General features: G+C 40.8%; 1 pseudogene; it reads right to left on the reverse strand.

Annotated features, from left to right (window-relative positions):
• The window catches only part of LOC120573317, a 58,173-nt pseudogene extending 56,137 nt beyond the window's left edge, over positions 1 to 2,036 (reverse strand).
• Positions 2,037 to 19,321: the final 17,285 nt, after the last annotated feature.

A 19,321-nucleotide genomic window follows, 5' to 3' on the forward strand; every position in this document is an offset into this window, starting at 1 on the left:
CAGACCAAAACCATGCATCCACAAAAAATGCGTTGGCCCACCTATCTACAGCTAGGGGAGACCGTGATAAGCCCTATTTCAACAAACAGTGGCGTATCCCTTTAAGGCTCGTTTAAAGGCAACTTCTCTGAATACAGGTTGCATTTCTTTGGGGATTTTGATACTTTCACAGAATTTTTATAGCACCTCTACCTACTTTATAACCGAAAAAGACATGGAAATCTCACTTTGTAGAATTATGGGACCTTTAAGTAAAAGGAAAAGTACTATAGTGAAAAGTATAGAATGTGGTTTAGATCTACTCTATCTGTAAAGTGTGCTGAGAAAACTTTTGATACTATAAAAAAATTAAATTGAATTGAATGTGCCCATGTTTTGAGATATTAGAGCAGAGATGATAAAACTCTCCAGCAGAGTTAACTGAAGATCTAGTTATCTATCTAAACAATAGTGTGCACTAAAGCACCCTTTTTTTTCAGTCGAAGCAATCTTCGTAGCTGCTATCAATAGAGCAGAGTTCAAGGTTTCATCCAGACCTCTCTGTACCTGCAGGTACAGAGCGGTCTGTTACACTGGAAGATGGCCCGATGAAGATTTGACAATTTTGGTAAATCATTAAAGCTGTTTCAAACCCACTTTGATTTCATTTCATTTATTGGGATTTCCATTAGCTGGGGCCATAGCCACAGCTATTCTTCCTGGAGTCCACCCAAAACTTGTGCAGCTATAAATTGCTGTGCATAATTACATTAAAAACAACCACCAAACAAAACAACATTCAATACATAATGGAAAGAAAAACAACCAAAATAATGACAAGACATAACACCATTCAACTCAAACAACACAGGACCTAGTTTAAATTATTCACAGAATGTAGATATGAGATTAGGAAATTAATCACTGATTGTCAGACCAAACAAAAGCATGCATAAAACCCTTAATGAGACTGGCAGATTTAACAATTTGCAGAGAACTGCTCAGATACGATATGTTCTTCAAGTAATATTACTTTAAGATTTGTGAAAGTTTATTCTATTTGTTAAAATGCAACAACAAAAAAGGACGCAGGACTACATTATCCCAGAGAGGCTAAAGATTCTCTTTAAACACAGTTTCATATTGGTGGCACCTCTATTATAGTTGTGAAAATGCAAAACAGCAGTGCTGCAGATTTACTGTGTTATATGGTCCATATCCTATCTTCTACTGGCTTGACCTCTGTGATTTGATTCTGAAAGCAGTTACAAGATCTCGGAGAACAAAGCGACCCAAAGCAGGGTTCAGTTCACAATGTTCTAAAGGTTCAGAGAGACTCAAGAATCTATACATTTTCTAACAATTCGCTCCATTCACTTACTCACTAGATAAGAAAAGGGCCTAGAGGAAAGGAGCATTGGTTCATGGTTGGTTTACAGATAAATCTTCAACAAGGAAAACAGTGAAACTATTTGATACAAATGTTTGATACCAATGAAAACAGATGAGAGAGGTTTTGTTCAGAGTTTTTACCGAATGGAATGTGACAGATTCACAACAGCCTGTGTTGTTTGACATTCAATGTGGAAGTCAGTCTCTCCATTACATTTCTTAATTCCACTCTTTCTCACAAAAAAAATTAGAAAAGATATTTTTGTATTCCTTTTTAAAAATATCTTCATAGTTGGGTTAGTTAATTCTTAAAAAAAAATAAAATCAATACTTCCGCCAATTTTACTGTCCTAACCTTGGCCAACGCCGTAACTGTGGCCTGTGTTAGAGGTACCATAGTCTGGATCAACAGAGGTACATTTCCAGGATAATTGACTGGAATCTCCCTTTATTGCATTTTAAAAAAAATAGAATAAAGTCTTCACAAATCTCAAAGTGGCTTTTAGAACGCTTTAATGTTTAACCTAAAATGTCGCTATTATTGTGTAGTTGTATCTTACCTTATATGTGAGCTTCCCCTGTTGCTGTCTCTCTTCTTCTGTGGTCAAAAATGACCTGAGTACAGATGTTGCTTCTCCTCGAAGGAGAGAGAGAGAGAGAGAGAGAGAGAGAGAGAGAGAGAGAGAGAGAGAGAGAGAGAGAGAGTGTAACAGGAAAAAATGAACTGCGCCTCGCCTGTAAAGTAGACGAGAGTAGACGAGAGTAGCCGGGGGCCAATTGCACCTGACTGCAGTACGCAGATCGGGGTTGGGCCAAATGTGGGCGGAGCTAAACGTTTGACTCCGTGGGCACGCCATCTGGTGGCGGACATCAGGCAGCACATTCTCAAACGTCAATGCAACACCTTTATAATATAATATATTGTAAAAAGGAAAAAAGAACGAGGTTGGGTTTAGGAAAAGAAGAACAGGGAAAGCAAACATGACTCCCAATGAGCCCTGGTCTCTGGGGAACGCCAGACAACAACTGACGGTTGTTAAGGCAGAGGCGGAGTGGCAATCGGGAAAGTCTGGACGGACTAACCTGCCGCCTGCCAGACGGACTAACCTGCCGGCTGCCTTCCCGCGAACGGACGCTGGCTGCCCGCGGACGGACGCTGGCTGCCTGCCCGCGACCGGACGCTGGCTGCTTGCCCGCGGACCGAACACTGGCTGCCGGCTGCCGCCCCGCGGCGGAGCGCTGGCTGCCCGCGAACGGGCGCTTTCTGCCAGCTGCCTGCCCGCGGGACGCGCTGGTTGCCGGCTGGCTGCCCGCGGAGGGACGCTGCCTGCCCGCGGACGGACGCTGGCTGCGGCTGGCTGCCCGCGCAACGGACACTGGCTGCCCGCGGACGGACACGCCTGCGCCGGCGGTCGGTTACAAAATTTCCGGTAGATGTTTTGGTTCCACCCGCCGTTGCGGGAATAAGGATAACGGGGAAAGCAAACGTAATTCGCGGGAAACGAGCCCATGTCTCTGGGGGAGGCCAACAACGGACGGTTGGGTTAAGAAAAACAACAACGGGAAAAGCAAACTTCACACGTGGGAAAAGATCTGCGTTTTCCCCTCAGACCAATTGCCAGAGTGATAGAGAAATGGCTCTGCCAATTGCTATTTGGCAAGTGGGCGGAGTCAAACGTTTAGCTCCACCCACATTGAGCCACTCCTCGATCGGCTTACGGTAGGGTTCCACACAGCGAAACACCTCGCGAATTTCGGCCAGCGAAAGTTTGCCTCGGGGGGCGTGGTCGCGAAAACAACACGCAAGACCGCAACATTTTTTTAGTCAGAAGACAGGGAGGTAAAAATGCACAGCAGCAAACCATCGGTAAAATGTTAGCTCATAAATGCTCTGGTAACCTGGCTATGTAGCCTAGCTGACTTGCTATGCTTACAATGAAATGCAATGTCCGAACATGCCAGCGGGTGACCTGTCGGCTGGCTGAATCATTTTGAGTGTTTAAACTATCTCCAGTGGTCTATTTGGTGGTGTGTGTTCGCCCTGTTTAAGTTCGTGTGACATATAAACAACAATCTGTGTTGCTACAAGCGTCAATGTTTGCCAATAAAACATGTAATCAAACAAATGCACAAGTAGCCTAGCTAGCTAGCTACCTGGCTAGGCTACAATGAAATCCAATGTCCGAACATGCTAGCGATTAGCTGAAAAGTTCGAGTATTTAAACTAACATATACAGTGATCTATTTAGTGGTGTATCTGTGCCCTAATTAAGTTTGTGTGTCATATAAAACACAATTTGTGTTGATAGAGGTACCGATGTTCGTGTAGAAACATTTTAATCACATCAAAATTTTCATGATACTCGCGCTGATGACCTCCGCCATCTTGGTCAGACCTTTTTGTAACTCGGCGGCTTCCTAAACACAAACACGCGGACCTGATTGGTTCTCGAGTGGTCCTCATTTGAATAAAGTTAAACTTTCGTCAACTTTATTTCGCTCCCCTCAGTGATTCGCTCTCATCTCGCTCAATCAGGGCGAATTTCGTCTCCATTCAACCTCAATGAGAGCAAAGCGAAATTTCGCTGTGTGGAAACCTACCGTTACTCGCGGGGGGCGGTGACAAAAGTCCGCTCTCAAGCAAGCCCCCAGGAGGAGCGCTATGTCTAAAAGCCACCATGGGCTTAGCGGATAACGGTGGTACTGCACCCCATGGCCCAGAAAGACTTTTCACATAGACAATGCATGGCGAAAGAAACGTCAATATTTCAGCGGGTATTTGTTTCGGAGTATATCAACCTACCAGCCCGAACACTGAAAGGCTCCTTGTTTAAAACGTTACGTTAACATTTTTAACATTCACTAGAAGCGAATACAGAATTATTAAATTTGAAATGATAAAGCGTATACGGGAGCGGCAGACCAGATATAGATATAGTATATAGATATATACTGTATGTCCTGTTGTCTGTAATAAAGTTAAACGTTATGTATGGTGGCACTCATTTTCACCTCCTGGTGATAATAATAAAAGCATTTAATTTCCTTTCATATCGAAATATGAGATAGACGGTACAACATCAACAATGATAGAAGGGTTTATTAAGAAATAGCAAAACGGGTAAGGTTACATATAAGTAGCAAATGTTTATATATTACATACAGTTAGTTCACAGCTATGTGAAAGTGTGTAATATTTTATATACCAGAAAGCTTATCACAAAACAAATTACATTTTTGCACAATTACAATTGTAAAGTATTGTTTTTAATCATCTTTGGATCAAATAAAGAGTCAGACAAGTAATATGAACTCTGGACAGGACAAGGACATCGCTGTCTGAGAGAGAGAAGTCATCTAGCAGATAATGGACTGTGCCATGCCAGCAGCTGAAACTGGAAAACATGTTGCAAAAGACTCATAAATTCACCATTATAACCGGATTTATTCTACAATTGCAGGGTAGTTAGCATGAGATTGGTTGAACAGGTAACATATTTAAAATAAAAAAGGCCTGTATTAGTTTAAAGCCCACTCACCACGTCAAGGTGCAGGCCTCGAGTGGGGACACGAGACAAATCACTTACAGTACATACTCAGACAAGACAATACATATATACATAGAACAATACTAAATACATGAGAAATCATTAATTAATTAATTAATTTAATAGTTAATGAACTATCAGTAATGTACAATAACTAATATTATCATGCATGAGTTAATGCAAAAAACAATATATTAATAAATGCAACAACTAAGGTGTTATTAATTCATTCTGAGTTAGCGTTTTATAGATAATTCTGTAGTTAAAGGGACAGGCCAAAATACTGACCAGTCAAAGCAGTGCTTGAATTTCAAATGTTAACAACTTTTTATGACTTTTTCATGTATGGCCCTTCAAATAAAGTGGTCCTAACACTGAAATAGATACTATTTGTTCTTGTACATTCCTGATAGTTCATGTAGTAGCACATTCATTATTCTTGTTCTTATTTAGGCATTAAGTCATACATTAATTTATCCGTCCTTACCATGAAAATTTGCTGAACGTATGAGGAAGTTATTTAAAGGTATAGTGGAGGATTTTCCCGAATTTTAGAAAAGATCTGCCCTCTCCACATTTTGAAAAAATGCACATGCGCAACACTCTACCTGCTCCCGAGACGTAACGCCTATTAAACGTGTGCACGAGAGGGCACTGTTTACAAGTTGCTGTCGGCATGGCTCATACAAGCCTACTTTCAGGAAGAAGATTTGCACTTTTTCACAAATTGAGATGTTTACCGTGTCTGTGCGGTGCGTGACTTGTGCCAGGGCTAGCATCGCTAATCATAGCTTACATCAACTTTCACTAGCAGTGATTTTAAATGGATTTCTCCAAATAGCACGCCAAACTTTACCTGTCGAGTAGAAACTTGGCGCTTGAAGCCACGCCAGCGTATGAAACATTCTCCCAAAACACTCCAGTCTTGTTTCTTTCTTCAGAGGCCTTTCTCTTCTTGTCATACCTTTCCGTGACACTGTAGCTCACCACACATATACACCTGAAAGTATTCATGCGGCGAAAACTACCCTAGGAACGCGCGCACGACGACGGCCCTACGTAAACATAGGCCAGAATGATTGACAACTAGGAGGACCAATAGTCTTGATGATCCAACCCGGAAAAGAAAATCCTCCACAATACCTTTAACTTAGTTAAAACACGTAAACTGTGTAACCCTAACCCTAAGTGTAAACAATGTGGGAATATATTCAATATTTAAACAGAAACAACAGTTACAAAATTATTTTTTGTACGTTTTTTATTTGATGTTTTTTAAGTGAAAAAGGCTATCTTTTGAACAACAACATATAGTTCGAAGCAATAGAAAGCACATACCAAACTATTAACTATATACACTTCCAGTGAGTTAGCGTAAAATTGAAACAAGAATATGTAATCAGATGAAATTTTTCTGATGCGTTGTACATGTTCATTGTAGACTTGTGTAAGCGTTGCATCCCCAAGCAGTATGTTGAACACTACATGCACCAACTATAACTGTATGAGGAACTTAGTTAAAACATGTAAACTGAGTGCAAACAATGTGGGAATATATTCAATATCTAAACAGAAACAACAGTTACAAAATTATTTTTTGTACGTTTTTTATTTTATGTTTTTTTAAGTGAAAAAGGCTATCTTTTGAACAACAACATATAGTTCATAGCAATAGAAAGCACAGACCAAACTATTAACTATATACACTTCCAGTGAGTTAGCGCAAATTTGAAACAAGAATTTGTAATCAGATACAATTTTTTCGATCCGTTGTACATGTTCATTACAGACTTGTGCCGCGTGCGCGTACTCCAAGCAGTGTGTTGAACACTACATGCACCAATTATAACTGTCAGCCACTGCATTTAGAAAGAAACCACAAAACTGACACTGACAAGAAGAAAGCTTGGGATGTTGCAGTTCACATTCCCACACAGACATACAGTCTGTCCACTGTTGAGAACCATGTGTTGGGTTGCTAAAACAATACAGTTAGAGATAGGACAAGATAGGGGAAATCAGGTATTGCACAAGACAGAAAGTACAGCTTGAGCACAATAAAATTAAAATTGGAATAAATACATTAGAGTGAAACTACAGTATACAGAAGGTTGTATATTACATGACACAGTTATATAAAAACACAGAAGAAGAAAGCTGTTCATTTAAGCAACCCTTAGCAGGATGTAGCAGCATGTAACTACTGATGATGAAAATGGACCAACTTGGTGTATTTATGCCTGACAATGTCTTTTGTCATTTTCTCAGTTTCACCGTCTGGCTAAGTGGTGCATCCTTACTTTACAGTATATAGAGGATGCCATTTTCACCAGTAGAAGTGAAGAACATCTTGGTCCATACGGGGACCAACGACCTGACAGCAAGATACAGAGACTTACCAACAGCACTGGGGTGTGACTCTGTCATCTCTTCTACCAAGCAGTGGTGGAATGTAAATAGGTATATTTACCCAAGTACTATACTTAAGTACAAATGTTGAGGTACTTGTACTTTACTTGAGTCTTTTCTTTTCATGCCACTTTCTACTTCTACTCCGCTACATTTCAGAGAGAAATATTGTACTTTTTACTCCACTACATTCATCTGACAGCTTTAGTTACTAGTTACCTTACAAATTAAGATTTTTGCACACAAAACACAAGCATTTTATAAAATACGATGTTTAATTATAAATTAAACTACCCAACAATATAACAGCCTACAAGTCCAGCTGAAATAAGAAACTGGATCCTTTCCAGTTTCTAAAATGTGAGGATGTCTACATTTATATACATTTTCCTGATGATACTTACATACTTTAAATCAGGTAACATTTTCAATGCAGGACTATGTAAGAAGTAATGGATCTGAATATAGGCTTTATTGCGTGTATTACAAAGAAATATACACAACTGCAGAAAGTCCATGTCCACAGAGACATCTGTCAACAGCACCACATCCACCTCAGTGAGAGAGCCGTGGAGCCTCAGGGACAAAGCCCTAGGCTGAGGTACATCCACACCTGAGTGCAGAAACAACTCCCCCCAAACAGGAAGCTCTCTCCACCCACGCAGACATCACCCTGCCCAGCAGCTTTACCATCAGCAGCCAAAACAACCACAACACCAGAACCACCAAACAAACCAAGCTATCCACCTGCCACAGCCCCCAGTGGTTGAAGTATTTAGATTGGTTGGACAGGCTCAGCTCTGTCCAAACTAAACTGCAACAACTCTGCGTACACGTCCTACATTTGTCCTGATGTCAACAGTGTCCCTGCAAAGCTCTCTGAGGCCCTAATTCCCTCGTAACTTATGCCAACATTCATGAACGGGTTTGTATGACTGCCGGATGGTCACGTGACAGTTAAGTTTAGCGGTCTTTACAGTTCCATTCAGCCCAGAAAAGGTTACTGTGGGCTGGGTACAGAGCACCGTAAGGTGCTGGGGTCTCATTTATAAACGTGGGATTAATTGCGTGGGAAGTGGCATACGCACATTTTCAGCCCCGTTTTGTGTGTACGCCACTTCCCACGCAAAGGTTGTGATTTATAAAAAACAAACTTGACGGGAGAATGCGCGGTCCTCCATGCAAACTCTGACCCATGCGTATGCACATTTTGGAGACAATGAGAATTGGCGACGCAGATAGACGTGCTGACGTTTACGGTAAGCGTATTGTCTCACTTCCGGTGTTCCTATGTTACGGACGCTAGTTTGCTGCTCCAGCAAAAACGTACTCAACTCTGCTTTATTGTTTAATTTAGCGGCTATTTGCCTGGTTTGCATTTAAACTACACCAGTTATACTCAAGCACTTATACCGTATTTTCCGCACTATAAGGCGCATCTTCAATGAACGGCCTATTTTAGAACTGTTTTCATATATAGGGCGCACCGGATTATAAGGCGCATAGAATAGAAGATACTGCAGTCAAACGTTTGACTGGGGTTGCGTTATGCATCCACTAGATGGAGCTGTGCTAAAGGGAATGTCAACAAAACAGTCGGATAAAGTCAAACTTTATTAAGCGTTCTGACAACTCCGTTCACTCCCTCCTTATAGCATTTAAATCTAATGGCGTTTTTCCATTACATGGTACCTGCTTGACTCGCCTCAACTCGACTCTACTCGCCTCGACGCGCTGTGCGTCCGTTTTCCATTGCAGATTTTAGTACAGCCTCAGCGTGGCTGGTCGTCATAGTGACTGCCGTGGGCGTGGCTTAGTAGCGTTGCTTTCCCCGACTCATTTCCTGGTTCTCCGTCTCCGTAAACAACATGATATCAAAGATATAGTTAACGTTTACTGCTCCAGATTTCCCACCGTGGTCAGAAAGAACAGAGGAGACACTTTGTTTCTCTCACATATATATGACTCTAGAGTCGCTACTCGCTGCGGAGATAATCACCGTCACTCTCTCACTTCTCCCTCGCTCACCAGCTCCCCAACAACACATCACACATGCACACACCCCAGCGCACAAGTATAAACATCAGGCCACTTGTATGCTACGGAGAAAGCTCTGCGTGGAGCCTCCGGCAGCAAAAAAACACCGCTGGCTAAACTATTTAAAAATGCCGTCTCTCGCTAGCAATGCAGTGATCAGTGACGATTCTTTCCAACCAGTCAGCAGCCTGCAGGTTTTCACGTCACCTTTTCAGCTCGCCTCAGCTCGCTTGGAACCTCGACTGAGGTGGTACTAAAAAAAGTATCTGTTAGCAGGTACCAGGTACTTTTTTCGTAATGGAAAACCAAAAAAGGCGAGTAGAGTCGAGGCGAGTCGAGCAGGTACCATGTAATGGAAAAACGCCATAGGTGGTCCGAGAAAATGTCGATCGTCTCAACGTGGTCCCTGACATGTTGTCATCGGCTTGTCCGCTTCCATTGGCCATATCAGAGGCAAACCTGAACGGATTGGCTAATATGAGCTACCAATCGAAAGCTTAGAAGCTAGGGCATACGATGACGCCCACATCGATCATGTAGCAAGCTGGGCAGAGAAGCTAGCGGCGATGACAAGTGCGGAAATGGAAAACTTTCGCGTGTTTCGCGTTTTTCCGTTGTGATTCGGCCAGAAACTTCAACATTGTGAGGCGAACAGATCGTTTTGGAATATAAAGCTTGGATATTACATTTCCTTGGACTCTTGTGGATTTATGAAAATCAAGTTTTGGGCAAAATACCACTTTGTTGCTGAAAGGACAACGAAAACAGGTATGGATGCACTCTTGACACCTGCGCAGATTACGGCTGAATTGGTTTATTTTATGTTACTTTGTAACAGTTGTGTAACTGCTATAAATCATCTTATGCTTTGTATGTGGGCTTAAACTAAGCTTTCAATTGGTGTGTCGCATGGCTGTATATTTTGAAGATGTAATGCTTTAAAGTTATAAAAACGCAAATGAGTGGAAGTTTTATCGAGGTTACAGCGACGCAGTGTCCCGTCAACGGGACAGTGATCCTTGAGAGGTTGATCCATATATAAGGCGCTCCGGATTATAAGTTGTTTTTGAGAAAATTAAAGGCTTTTAAGTGCACCTTATAGTGCGGAAAATACGGTAGTTCCCTTCTCTTACAGCGACTTCCTCGCTGATCTCACAATTGTTAAAACGCTGTTAGCTACTTTAGCTTAGCCATTCCTAAGGCTAGGCTAATTCCTCCCCCTCTCCTGCTCTCTCTTGCACTGTGTGTCAAATGTTTAGCTATTCCTCTGCCTCCTTTAGTGATAATGATATATGTAATAAATGTAGTTTCTAAATGGAGCTCTATATTGCGAAACGTGAGGTTGGCGGCTCCAAGAAAAGTGGCTGCGGTCGTGTGCCCCCCTGGGGCCAGAGCGGGCGATATAGAATCCCATCTAAAGCTGCTGGCTAAAAATAACCGTAAATACAGTAAGATCATACTTCACGTAGGTGGTAATGATACCCGATTACGCAAATCGGAGATCACTAAAATTAATGTTAAGTCACTTTGTGCATATGCAAAGACTGACCGAGTCTATTTTCGGTTGTAAACCATGACAACCCAAGTTTGATATTAGTAATCAGAGGTGCAGTGCTACGCGCTCGTCTGTGCTTCCATTAGAGAAGTCGCCCACTCTTAAATCAAAGGTAAACAAAAGAGGGGCTATCCTTAACAACTTAATTGGAATTAAAACAACCACTGCAATGATAGAACAGAATAGGAAGATTAGATGTGGATTATTAAATATTAGATCTCTGTCTTCTAAAGCAGTAAGTAAACGATTTGATATCAGATAATCAAATTGATCTATTCTGTCTTACCGAAACATTGCTGTGCCATGAAGAATATGTTAGTTTAAATGAAGCCACTCCTCCCAGTCATATTAATACTCAAATTCCTAGGAGGCTCAGGCCAAGGAGGGGGAGTTGCAGCCATATTTGATTCAAGCCTGTTAATTAATCCTAAAACCTAAACTAAATTATAACTCGTTTGAAAGCCTTGTTCTTAATCTTCAACATCCAAAATGGAAAACAGTACAGCCAATTATATTTGTTGTTGTTTACCGAGCTCCAGGTCCGTATTCTGAATTTTTATCTGAATTCTCAGAGTTTTTATCATGTGTAGTCCTAAAATCGGACAAAGTACTTGTTGTAGGTGTTTTAATATCCATGTGGACATTGACAACGACAGCCTTAGTATTGCTTTCAACTCAACAAATTAATTATTAACTTGAAAATAAATGGCGTTCCACCAAACTGGAAGAATCTCATTTAGATTGGCAAGACAGTTTGAAAACCTATAGGAAGGCCCTCAGAAATGCCAGATCAGACTATTTCTCATCATTAATAGAAGAAAATAAGAACAACCCAAGGTTTCTTTTGTAGCCAGGCTGACAGATAGTCACAGCTCTACTGAGCCATCTATTCCTATAGCTATAGAGTAGTGACGACTTCATGAGCTTCTTTAATGATAAAAATTATAACAATTAGAGATAAAATTCATCACCTTTTGCCCTAAACTTCTAATGGTTCACCTTTAAACGTAGGACTGCTAGAAAGAACGGCAAGACCTGACATATACTTAGAGTGCTTTTACCCTATAACCTTCAACAACTACTGTTAAAGGTCTCTTCAGTTATGCCCTCTACCTTTCTTTTAGATCCCATCCCAACGATGCTACTTAAAGAAGCACTACCTGTGGTTAACACCTCATTACTAGATATGATCAATATGTCTTTATTAACAGGTTATGTACCGCAGTCATTTAAAGTAGCTGTGATAACTTTCACCTTGTATATGCTTCCCCTAGGCAATATTATTAGGAAACATTCAATTAACTTTCATTGTTATGCAGATGACACCCAACTATACCTATCAATTAAGCCAGACGAAACCAGTCAGTTAACTAAAGTCCAAGCATGCATCAAAGATATAAAAGCATGGATGACCTACAATTTTCTGATGTTAAACTCAAGACAAAACTAAGTGAATGTGCTGGGCCCTAAACCCCTCCGAAACTCCTTATCCAAAGATATAGTTACTCTGGATGGTATTGCCCTGACCTCCAGCACTACTGTCAGAAATCTTTGAGTTATTTTTGATCAGGATATATCCTTTAACGCCCACTTAAAACAAACCTCAAGAACAGCCTTTTTTCACCTTCGTAACATTGCCAAAATTAGGAACATCCTATCTCAAAACGATGCTGAAAAACTAGTCCATGCATTCGTTACTTCCAGGCTGGACTATTGTAATTCCTTACTATTGTAAGGAATATCTAAATGACGTGTTCTTCGATTTCTGAGGACGAAGGAGAGGCTGGGGTCGAATTGAAAGTTAAGCAAAAGGTTTAATAAAACAACACGGTGAAAACGACAGTCAAAAAAAAATCATACATAAAACATGAAACATAAAACACTGCCAGCAGCAGACTGCAAAACACGCTCCCCCTGTCGGGTCACAGTTAGCAGCCATGCGACATGACAAAACAATACACTGTAAACAGCGGACTTCAACATGCTTCCCCTGTCTGAATTTCAGGTCACAGACTATGGTTGTTTATCATGGTAGTGTTGATTCTACAGAAATATGCATTTCCTTTGTTCTAACCCAGTCTGGCCCAACAGGGGGTGGCTCCCCCAAAACAGATACAATAGATCTCCATGTGTGGAGACAAGGAGCTTTCTTCTGTATGCTAAATGACTGATATGACCTCTTCTGATTCTCTAAAAGCTAGAGAAGGTGTGAGCCAGACAAATGCTGATTAGTGTAGTTACTTGATTAGATTTACCTGCAAGCTGCATATAACCAAAAGTACATTGTTTTCAAAACATAAGCATGATTTTAACTTTTTTAAACCTAACAGTCCACCCCATCACACCTTAAAAAAGGTGTGAATATCACTATAAATGTAATTGAAAACAGTCATTTACATAAACATAAAAATATGACAAAAATGTATACATTAGCAAAGTTGTAAGAACTAAATCATAATTTATAAAAGAAATTCATGTCCTTCTCTGACCTCATCATCTGACTCCTCATCTTGTCAAGAAGGTTATTTCTCTTAACAAAATATGTTTAGTTGGTTTTACTTACAGAGATTAGTGACTAGCATTCCATTTGAAACAAAAAGCAGATACACTTGATTAAATCAGAAGCTAAAAGTTGTTGACCAGGTAAAAATAATGGAAGGGAAAACATCTTAGAAATCAAAACCAAATTCTACTTTCCACACTGCACTTCAAATTCTGCACAAGTAATAACTAGTCTCAAATCTGTAATGCAATCAGAGGGGTTGAAATCTATTCAATGGCAAATCTGGGGAAATGGTGTAAGCTATGTGAAAGCACAGACAGCAGCTGACAGCAATGTCCATTGTTGCAAAAGCTGCAGTATGGGGAATCTGAAGTCCAGATTTTTGAAAGTTTCATGTTCAATTTTGTCCAATATGGAAAGTCTCTGGGGACAAAATCTCAGATTGCTGCTGGTCCATTCTCATGCACACAGCACCAGGCGGTAACATCACCAAAAACCTTAGCAGGCTATGGCGCACTCTTGACGTCACATTTGCGCGCCTAGCTTGGCTGAACATTCTGGCCCTTTAACAGTTGACTGGAAGGTGACAGATCAGAGGGGAGCCCAGGGTCTCATTTACCGCTGGCCCAATTCTCCTCACTCCCCTTGTTGGCGTTGGTGTCCTTCTTGCTGTGCTAGTGATGTGAGTTACATCGCATGAAGACGTAATGAAGCAGAATCACCCGCAGAAAAAACTTGAGTCTCTCAGAGACCTTTAGTGCAGCCACCTGATCCATAAAGGTAACTATCTTTACTTTGAAAAGAAGTATTTCTTCATGTCACAGAAACGTTTCTACCTCCTTTTCAGAAACAGGACAGCTCCTGTTTCTGAAACATCAAGATTTGGGTGCACTGGGTGTGCTGCCTGTAGGGAAAAAGCCATCCTCAGCTTTTCCGGTGCTTCAGCAGGGACTCCAGTCTCCTTGCTTTGTCAGGAAGCCACCGCAGGAAGTCAGCAGCAGTGATGCTCCCTGCTCTCCGTCAGTGTCTGGTCAGACGAACTGGGTTCCTGTAGGCACTCTGCTGGGCTGTTGTTGGAATGTGAACCTGGATCCTTGTGATGCGTCTCCTACTGCAGCGCTGATGCCCAACCGCACCTTGTATGATTCACTCCACCTGGACCTGGACCCCTTGAACAGATGACGTCATCAGGCTGAATGACTTTATCAGCAGGAATCTGGAGGCTGCTTTCACCTGTGAATAAAATGGCTGTGATATGCCGAGACACTGTCTTGCGAAAAGTCATATTATTGTTTTCATTGTTGGACAATGTCTAGGTGTGAAAACAAGGAAGAAGAAAAAATGTGATAGATTTTCCTTGATTTGTCCATTAATTTCTCATGGAGGAGAAATTTCTTTTGTCATCTGTGTTTTCCAAAGTCCTTAAGACAATGGGCAAAAAGCTTCAGTCTATAACACAATAAATGATCCCAAAAAGTCATGAGTCCATTGTAAACATACAGTATATACAGATCATCAAAAACAAAAACATATTCAAATAAAAACACCACAATTGTCTTTCTCAATGGGGGAAATGGGCTGCGTGATTCATCTTTTACTATTACTTCAAACATTTTTTACAAACTTGGTCAGCAGATTGCTATTTTTTGAGCAAATCAATTTCTATATAAGTCACGTGTCATTCTTTGTGCCCCATTCAACACTGAAAAGAAGATTTGCATAGCACTTCTGTGTGGCCAGCACAGAAAAGCTTTGAAAATTCTCTGAATCTCCCCTATTTTTATTTATTTTTTAACAAAATATTTACAACTAGGGAATAAAAATAATAAAAAATCAAACAAAACATGTAAATCAGTAGAAAAGCTACTGTCTTGACTCTATCAACCCTGTGATTTCTCAGAGACATCATCAGAAACATGAAACCAAATAAAAACCCAACAAAACAAAAAATAGTGGAAGATTAACTACAGTAAGATCAGAATGTTTAAAAATGTAATGAATTTATCTCCATGTGCCTGTTATTTATCATTTTAAGTGAAAAAAAAAACAATTTTGAGTCAAGATGCACAAAAATGCCAAATGCATCTACCAAATTATCCATTGAAAACTCCCTAAGAATCTTAAATTCTTTTTGTTACAATTGTAGCTAATGTTAAATTGCTTAAAGCACCTCAATTTAGTTCTCCATACTGCTAAACTTATCTCCACCCCCCATTGGACTTTCTTCACAGGTAGGGTGGGGAAGTTGCATCGGTGAAAGTGTAAATTCAAACAAAGGCACCTTTTGTCTTTGTTTTGTGTGACTTAAAAGATTGTGTGAAAAACTTCTAACAGCTGCTGTTTTGACTTGCAATGGGCTTCATCAATCACGCAGATACAATCCTACTTACTGCAAAAACCAAAAATAAAATACAAAAATAACAGATGAAAAACAAAATGCACTTATTTTCAAAAAATAAATGCAATTATCTCAACTACCTGTAACATTGAGCAACAAACATTAATTCACAAAGACTGAGTAAATTTACATGCAATCTGTCTGCTTGTGTTAAAATTTGGTGTGAAAACCCCCATTTTCTCCTAGACAGTCCTTCATTATCACAGGAGACAATGAAAGTTTGTTGGAAGAATAATTGAAACGTAATGTATTTGGACAGAAAAAATTGATTTAAAGTTTAAACAAGACTAAAACTGTAAGGTATTCTCCATTTCTGTCCCTATAGAACAACACTAAACATGAACAAAAAAATGTAATCAAACAAAACCAAGCATTTTAAATATTCAACGTTTTAGCAGGCATCTTTTCCCCCTCAAAACAGAGGGACTGAATGTTCAAAGCCGACACATTTTCATACATTCACTGAGAAACTCCATTCAAACTTTAAAATGTTCCACGTCTTTCATACCTTCAGGGTCGGCGCCCAACTCTTCAAAGACATTCATACAGATTGATCCATTTTCTCACTGCTCCACCCTTTTCCACAAAAATAAAACCAGCCATCCAGTTAGCCTTTCAATCATAAAGCATTCACAATGCAATCTCTTCAGAAATTTCATTTCTCTAGTTTACTGTATTTTTCCATAGTCTGACCCCTAGCTGGTTTTAGTAGACGCTCTGTTGTAATGATTTACCAACCAGATGGAGTCGCTGTTCGTTATACCACTCAGGAAATGGAATTTCCAATGCAAAACATCCACAACCAATCCACGACCATACTGCGTCTGTAACCTCAACACGTCCACAAACCCCACCGCTGAGCTGCACGCTCTCAATTTAAACGAACCAATCTTATTTACAAAAATTAGTTAGTTACTGTCACAACTAACACAGGAGTCACTTTCCGCAAACTCGTCATATTTACACTAGTTTATCACAAAACACAACTGCGCGAGTCGCTGCCGCGGACTCAAATCCCAACACCACAATTCTATTTCAAAAATATTTACAGTAGGCCTCTGTACAATTTCCCAAGTGTTTTCACACAATTCGACTATACCTATTTAATTGATTTTCCTATTTCCATGCTATGGTCACGAGAAAAAACTGAAATATCTTCCCATGGCGCTTTACGCCTGTCGTCACTCAACGTCAGCTTTACCAGGTCCTATACTCCACAGCTGTTAAGCTGGCTTTAAAAAAGTCTTAATGTTTTCTTCCGTGCCTTCACAGAAACTAATTTTCTGTCGCCGCCCTCGCAGTCTTTTTAAATAAAATTTATCAGAGTCTAACTCGGCCAGCTGTTACGGACCTGTACTTATTCTTTTCAAAGTCTAATACTCCAGCCGACTTCACAGACATTTTAATATTTTTTTCAGGGGCTCCACCCCAGCCGACTGTACGGACATCTATAGGCTATGCACACGGTACCAACACTTTCAAAGGCTTCACCTTGGCCGACTTACTCTACGGACTTATTGTGTGTGCATTAGCCTAATAATACCATGGATTTCACAGGCCATTTAAGCTTCCCATCACCACATAAATCACACACAAATACAATTACTTTTGACTTATCACTTTCAACATAGTTCTCAATTGGGCATTACTTTTATCAATTACTTTTACAGATTTTAATAGACTTACCAGTTGATGCTGCTGAATTTTCACATCTAAAACGTTTCCTATATAAGCTCTGCAGTGTTTTGATAAAAACAGGTTTTCTGCTCACCTCTCAGTTGTCTGGGCCCATGTGAAAATTCAGCAAGTCACCATGATCCAGTCTTTCAATACGCCTTTTTCCTTTTGTCCTCCAAAAATCCACGTCGGGCTCACCAATTGTAAGGAATATCTAAATAACGTGTTCTTCGATTTCTGAGGACGAAGGAGAGGCTGGGGTCGAATTGAAAGTTAAGCAAAAGGTTTAATAAAACAACACGGTGAAAACGACAGTCAAAACAAAATCAAACATAAAACATGAAACATAAAACACTGCCAGCAGCAGACTGCAAAACACGCTCCCCCTGTCGGGTCACAGTTAGCAGCCATGCGACATGACAAAACAATACACTGTAAACAGCGGACTTCAACATGCTTCCCCTGTCGGGGTCACAGATTGAAGCCCCGAATCTTTCTCCTGCTCCCACATTTATTCCTGTCTCTCAGGATAAGGACACACCTCTGAATTTCAGGTCACAGACTATGGTTGTTTATCATGGTAGTGTTGATTCTACAGAAATATGCATTTCCTTTGTTCTAACCCAGTCTGGCCCAACAGGGGGTGGCTCCCCCAAAACAGATACAATAGATCTCCATGTGTGGAGACAAGGAGCTTTCTTCTGTATGCTAAATGACTGATATGACCTCTAGAAGCTAGAGAAGGTGTGAGCCAGACAAATGCTGATTAGTGTAGTTACTTGATTAGATTTACCTGCAAGCTGCATATAACCAAAAGTACATTGTTTTCAAAACATAAGCATGATTTTAACTTTTTTAAACCTAACACTATCAGGACGCACAAATAAAACCCTTAAGACTCTCCAGCTGATCCAGAATGCTGCAGCACGTGTTCTGACAAGAACTAAGAAAAGAGATCATATTTCTCCTGTATTAGCTTCTCTGCATTGGCTTCCTGTAAAATCCAGGATTGAATTTAAAATCCTCCTCCTGACTTACAAAGCTCTAAATGGTCAAGCACCATCATATCTAGAAGAGCTCTTAGTACCTTATTGCCCTACTAGAGCACTGTGCTCCCAGAATGCAGAGGTACTTGTGGTTCCTAGAATCTCTAAAAGTAGAATGGGAGCCAGAGCCTTTAACTATCAAGCTCCTCTCCTGTGGAACCAGCTCCCAGTCTGGGTCCGGGGGGCAGACACCGTCACCACATTTAAGAGTAAACTAAAACTCTCCTCTTCGATAAAGCTTATAGTTAGGGAGTGAGGAGTTGCCAGTCTAGGCGAGTTGCGTTCGCCTAGACTGGCAGGGGAGGATGTATAGTTGCAGAAACGGCACCCCTTCTCTTCTCTGCTTCTCTTCATAGTCGTTAGACTCATCTACCATATAATCAATGATATAATCAAAGTAGAGGGAGACAGGCCAGTACAGCCCGATCCGGTTGGGCAGAGTTCTAGCCCGACCAGGCTCCTCTCTTTAACCTGTCTCTCTTAATTATGCTGTTATAGTTTTAGACTGCCGGGGGACTTCCTTTGACACACTGAGCTTCTCTCTCCTCTCTCTTTCCATCTGTGTGTTTCCATGTTCCAGAAATGCTCGTTACTAACCTAGCTCTGGGGATCTTATTCCCCAGAGTCCATATGTATTCTTTTCCTAGCATGTTTCCTTGGATTAGGGTGGCCCCTAAATCATGGTTGCAGCCTGTTGCCATGGTCCTGCTGCGCGCTCTGCTATGCCGTTACACCTGCTACGCTCTGCAGTGCTCTGCTACGTCCTGTGACACCCTG

Source organism: Perca fluviatilis, chromosome 14 (genome assembly GCF_010015445.1).
Source record: "Perca fluviatilis chromosome 14, GENO_Pfluv_1.0, whole genome shotgun sequence".
Lineage (NCBI taxonomy): Eukaryota > Metazoa > Chordata > Actinopteri > Perciformes > Percidae > Perca > Perca fluviatilis.